Here is a 6547-nt window from a genome sequence, read left to right as displayed (position 1 = left end):
TTTCTTAGGATTATTGTCCCCACATAGCAGGTGGCGATAATATTGACAACTACATTCTAGTTCATACTATTTATATTTGAGAAGTCCGCCTTATGAACTTGCTATTTTCTTAGGATTATTGTCCCCACAGAGCAGATGGCGATAATATTAGAAAAAAAAGCTTCATAAATTGCAGACCAATTGATGGAGACCATATACAAACGTTGAGTTTGTAATTATAGCTTAGATATTTCGGGTTATGGTTTTTCTTTAATTATCCTTAGCCTTTAGACAGATAAAAGCTTAATTAAATATTGTTGGTATTTAATTTGCTGGATAATTAAATTCTTATTCATAGTTGGCGTCTTCCATTAAGAAAATAATGTTCTAGTATTTAATTCTTATTCATGTCTACTATAAGATATATCTAAAATAATTAAATTATTTAATTCTTAATAAGACATGAAAAATTAAATTCAAATTGTTTCCATGTTCAAGATTAGGAAGTGATATTTTATTATTTAATGTATTGATACATATCTATCCTTATTATGATCTCAGATATTTAAATATTGGGAAACTATTAAATTATCTTCATCCATATCATCTAGAAATCAAAATTATATTATTTATTTCCATAGATATAGAAAATAATAAAATTATTCCTAAAATCTAGATTATTATTAGGAAACTATTAAATTATTCTCATCCATATCATCTAGGAATAAAATAATATTATTTATTTCCATAGATATAGATAATAATAAAAATATTCCTAAAATCTAGGTAAATCTTCCAAAAAGATTTTATTTCCATTAAATAATAATATTTCAATGATATCTTTTAATAAAATAATTAAATAATCATTAAAATAATCTTTCATCGTTATCTCATCGTACGAGGTTCGCACGAACGATGAACGACGAAAATTCGACGAATTCTTCATCGGAATCCGACGCACACGGCGTCTCGGCCACTGGCGCGCAGGTGGCGCACCAGCGGCTCTTCGGAGTTCGCCAGCGTCTCGGCTAGGAGCGTGCGCGGAGGCGCGGCTCCTCTCAGCCAGCGGCGAGCACCCGTCACGGTGTCTCGGCTCGTCGGGTGCCGATGCTTCTCAGCCAGGCACACATGCGGTGGCGCGCACCTCTCGGCCAGCGTCTTGACGCCCGTCTCGGACATCCGAGCCGTCGGGTGGAGCGAGCTCTCGGCCAGCAGCACGCACGGTGGCGCGCCCGCTCTCGGCCAGCTCCAACCTTCCGCTTAGGGTTGCAACTCTCGGTGCATGGTGTCTCGGTGCTTCCCGGACGAACCACCACACCACGCCAGCCGCCGTATCGTTCTCGACGCGGGTGCGTTTGGGGCTTGTGGTCTCGGCCGGCGGTGCGCGCGAGCCCTCGCTCGTCTGCTCGTCGCCCCGTGATCGTGGCTCCCCGACTCCCACTGTCTCGACATCCCTACCTCGATCGCACGTATCGTATGATCGAGTAATTCAAGTTCTTTGATTCGATAGTTCTTGAGTTCATCATGCATATTAAATAAACAAAACACCAAGAACATGCTTCGAAATCAAATAATACATGCATACATGAATTTCGCGAAATTTAAATCCAAATAATCAGAGCCAAAGACTGGCCCTGATACCAATTGAAGGGGTTGGCAGCGGAAGCGTGCATGTTCTAACGGATCACATAATTTGATCTGTTTAGCAGATTATCTAGACAAAATCTATTCGCGTAATTATCACATGTATCATGCTCATAACTTGAATTAAAATATGCTTTAGCATATAAAATCCCTAAAACATGCTTACTACGAAATTAGCTAATTTACCTCGTTGATTCAATCAAGAATTGATGATGGCTTGCTCCGTCTCCTCGTGAAGATCTTCAGTACTCGACCTCGGATCTTCTGACTGGTGTCCCGGACTGTATATTGAAATTTGTGTGGGCAAATCTCACCAGAATACTAGGACTCGAATAATGAAGACAGAACTCAGCTCACGGAAGAAGTAATTTTCGAACTCTCTCTTTAGAGGGGGGACGAAAATTGGTAGCAATAATAATTGTTATTTCTGTCTCCTTTATTCTCCTATTTATATTAAGTCACATATTGGGCCCAGTCAGGGATCTAAGGAAGAATTTGGACATGGCCTCACCCAATTAGCTTTTTACTAATTAAATTGAACCCACAATTTAATATAAGCTTATATTGGAATATTACAAGCAGCCACTACAGAAGTAATATTGCACTGCCTTTCCAAATCCGAAATTACAAGTATTCTGGGTTTCCTTTTATTTGTTTAATTCATTTCCCGCGCTTAAGATAGAAACATCCATTAATTAATTAGTGTCAGCTATGGACTTAATTAATTAACATATTTTATTCTCCAAGAGTGGACTTAGCAAGAAACTCTTATTTATTATTCATAGAGTAATTAAACTCCAACTAGCTAGGTTCCGAATAATAAAACCTTGTTTCTAGCTCCTCTTGTGGATGTTATACTCTCCTCGCACACGATTCAACATAATAGCAATCCTAGCACCGCTAGATAATAATCACCACTACCCAATATACCTGGATCGTTGGGTGACGAAAAACCCGCACCTTTGGTAAGTCAAAGTAGTAGATACTCAATATCGTATGCTCAATGCTAACGTACATTAATTAAGAAATTAATTATCAAGACCTCGTCTTTCAGTAGATAGCATAAAGACTCGTCTTGCTATTAGATCCATTCAGTGCTATACCACACCAACATCATCATATTTCAATAAGGCTTAGAAATTCTTATTTTTCTTTATTCAGAACTGACCGCGTACCTTAAATTGAGCGCAGCCCATAACCGGTCTACTAGAACAAAGACTTAGACTTATGTTATGTTCTTATTTTATGTTCGCTTATACATTTAAATATGCAATAAACATCCATTAAATGTAAAACATAACAACATTATGACAAAAATAATCTGTTGCATTTATCGGAAAATAATTATTAGAGTTTTACAGTATTCAATCACTCGAAAGGTGATTTCTAGTATACAAACCCTAACATTTCTTGCTTTCAGCAGACATTGATGACAATTCAGCTCTTCCCTCTTTCCATTACTAGTCTTCTGTTCGATTGAACTAAGACATAGGAAAGATGCAGCTTTAACGAATTTGTCATCAATCATGTTATCTTCCTCTATTAGTAATAAAGTGAATATCACGTAGAAGGTTTCCAACTTTTAAGTAACAACCTTCATATAATCACTTCCTATTATATTTGGCGATGAAATGAGTGTAGAAACTATTTGAGTAACTGAATCAGAAGATTCATCAAAACTTTCTATCTCTTTTGGATGTGCCAATAGAATCTGGACAACGTCCTCATTGGATATTCCTTTATCATCGGTATAAACCAAGACTTGTCTCACTACTTAAAAGAAAGTAGTTTGACCTTCTTCCTCAAAGAACTTATCGAGTACATGCATAAAATGCATTCTCAAACTTTCTTTATAGAATTTTGTCGAGGAAATGGAGGACATGAATTAGTGAGTACAAACTTTAAGTTTTCAGCAATGAGAATCTTATCCATTTAATATTTCCAGTCTACATAATTTTGGCCTTCGAGTTTGATTTCTTTAAGGTTCGCAGACATTATTAAGAATTTGGCTGAGAAGACATAAAGGAATTTATCACATATTATGCTTAATATATAATCGCAAACAACCACAAAACAATTTATGTATCTCGCAACCGTGAAAACCAAAATAAGTACGCCTCTAGGGAGGTCATACAAATTCGGATTCCAACAATTTCCTGGTCACAATACCGACAGATAGTCCAGAGACCACTAAGGTGGCATGGCCGCCAAATGTTGCCTAAGCATTTACCATAAATATTTGCATCTAGGAATTTCATTTCTGTTTTGATACTCCTTCTAGGGAAGGTCGTACGCCACTAACAAAATTCCATAGCTATCTTATAAATATGCTTAAACATACGAACTTGCAATTTCGTAGGATTATGGCTCCCACTAGGGTGGGTCGCGATAATATTAGAAACAAGCTTCTAGTTTAAGCAACCAACTATAAAGAAGTCTAATCTTATGAACTTGCTATTTCGTAGGATTATTGCTCCCACTAAGGTGGGTCACGATAATATTAGAAACTGCTTCATATATAGACCAATTTATGGAGACCATATACAACACACTGTTGTAATTATCGCTTAGTCATTTTAAATATGGCTTTTGCATAATTATCACATAAGTAGATAAGGCAGATAATCCACTTAAAACATATTAACACCAAATAAATAGATAAATCCATTTAATTCATGGTGATTAATCACACTGGATAATTATTGAAATTATTTAATAAATCTAGGGAGATTTAAATAAATAATTAATTCTTTATCTTATCCAAAATATGAATTTCGGATTTGATCAATTTATCTTGGATAATGACTATCCAAATTAATTTAGGATTTATCTAGATAGAGTTGAATCTATCTAAATCCTTTTTGGGATTATTCTAGATTTTATAAGAATAAAATCAAATCCTTAAATTCAAGATAAGACTGATCTTGGATTATCATTATCAAAATCATACTAGGATATTTCAGCATAGAAACAAATCTATCCAAATCCATAAGACGAAGATAAAATCCAATCGTTCTAAGATTTAAACAATCTTAGATTATTTAGAATAAGAAACTAGAATTATCATATCTATTAGGATTCATACTTGATAAAATTAATTTTATCAAAATCCAATTAGATAAGGATTATCTTGTATTATCTTTATCCAAATTTATCTAGGATGTTTTCTAAATAGAAATAAATCTATTTATATCCATAAAATTAGGATAAACTAGAATTAATATTAATTAATTCAACTAGGATTTAACTAGATATAACTAAATCTATCTTAAATCCAAAAGATAATTACAATACTAGATTAACAATTATCTAAATCTTCTAAGATATATTCTAGATAGATATAAATCTATCAATATCTATAAGATATAGATACATTTAATTATCTAAATCTACTAGGATATTTTCTAAATAGAATTAATTCTATAAATATCCACAAGATAAAGATAAACATGGATTTTAATTATCCAAATCTACTAAGATATATTCTAGACAGATATAGATCTATCAATATCTACAAGATATGGATAAACTTAATTAATATTTATCTTAGTTAATCAAGGATTCAATAACATAGAATAAAATCTATCTAAATCCATATGACATAAATAAATTTAATTATTCATCCAAATTTATCTATTATTTCTCTAGATATAATTAAATATATCTAAATCCATAAAATAAGGATAAAATCCAATGTAATTAATTATTTATCTAGTCTAACTAAGATTTATTCACATAGAATTAAATCTAAATAAATCCATAAGATAAAATAAAATAAGATTAATTATTATCCTAATTTATCTAGAATTTGTCTAGATAGAATTTAATCTACCCAAATTCATAAAATAGAGATAAATCTTCAATTAATCCATGATTTAATCAAAATTAAATTGTAGATAATCCAACTAAAGATAGATTTAAATTTTATTCAAAATTAATCTTGAATTTATCCAAAATTAATTTCTAGGTTTTAGGAAACATAACTAATTTTGAAATTTTCTCCAAATTAGTTTCTAGGATTTGGGAAACCCTAACTAATTTGGAAATCTGCGCTGCCACACGAGCCTGGAAACGCCACCAACGAGCTCCCACTCGGACTGCAGTCTCTGCTGCCCCGTCTCTGCAGCACAAACGCCGCCGTTGGAGCTGTTGCGACGTTGAGACAACCCAGCTTGGGCAGCCTTCTCTCCAGTCGCCGCTGCATCATCCAGGTGAGCAGTCTCGATGGCAGATCGCCGCTGCTTCGGTGCAGCTGCATCGCTGCTTGATCGCTGCTATTGCCTCACCGGACTCCAGCCTGCGTGACGACGACGCTACTGCGTTGTCCTTGTCATCGCTTCGTCGGCGCTGCACTGCGGGATACCGACGCTGCTGACGCTGCGTCGTCGCACCCACTGCTGCCCAATCGTCGCTGCTTTGCGTCTTCTTGCCATGGCTGCCGCGTCGACCATGGGAGACTAGCTCCCACTCAATTTGATTTCAATTTGAAATCTCATAACTATACGTCTTAATTCAAATTGAATCACGTACATTTTTTGTAATCATTACATGGAAGTAATGATAACATATCATCAATTAGTTGCCAAACACGGTCAAAGCATCATAAAAGATTTGTTTCAAGCAGCGGACATATTCGCAAGCATTGTACGTAAACTAGAATTACATACCTCCGTCCATGGATGTTTTCGTTCTTTATGTACGGACTTTGTTTCCATATGAAAAATCACATAAACAACGAACATAAAACGAAACACATATGCATTCAAGCAATTCACGTAACATGAAATTAATCCACATAATCAGAGCCAAAAATTGGCTCTGATACCAATTGTTGGGGATTGGAGCGAGCCCCTTGCACAGCGAAAGTCATGCATTCACAAATAAATCATACATACAGATCTATTTGACCGATTATGGGATTAAT

Source organism: Salvia splendens, chromosome 7, assembly GCF_004379255.2.
Source record: "Salvia splendens isolate huo1 chromosome 7, SspV2, whole genome shotgun sequence".
Lineage (NCBI taxonomy): Eukaryota > Viridiplantae > Streptophyta > Magnoliopsida > Lamiales > Lamiaceae > Salvia > Salvia splendens.
Note: the sequence above shows the minus strand (reverse complement) of the source record.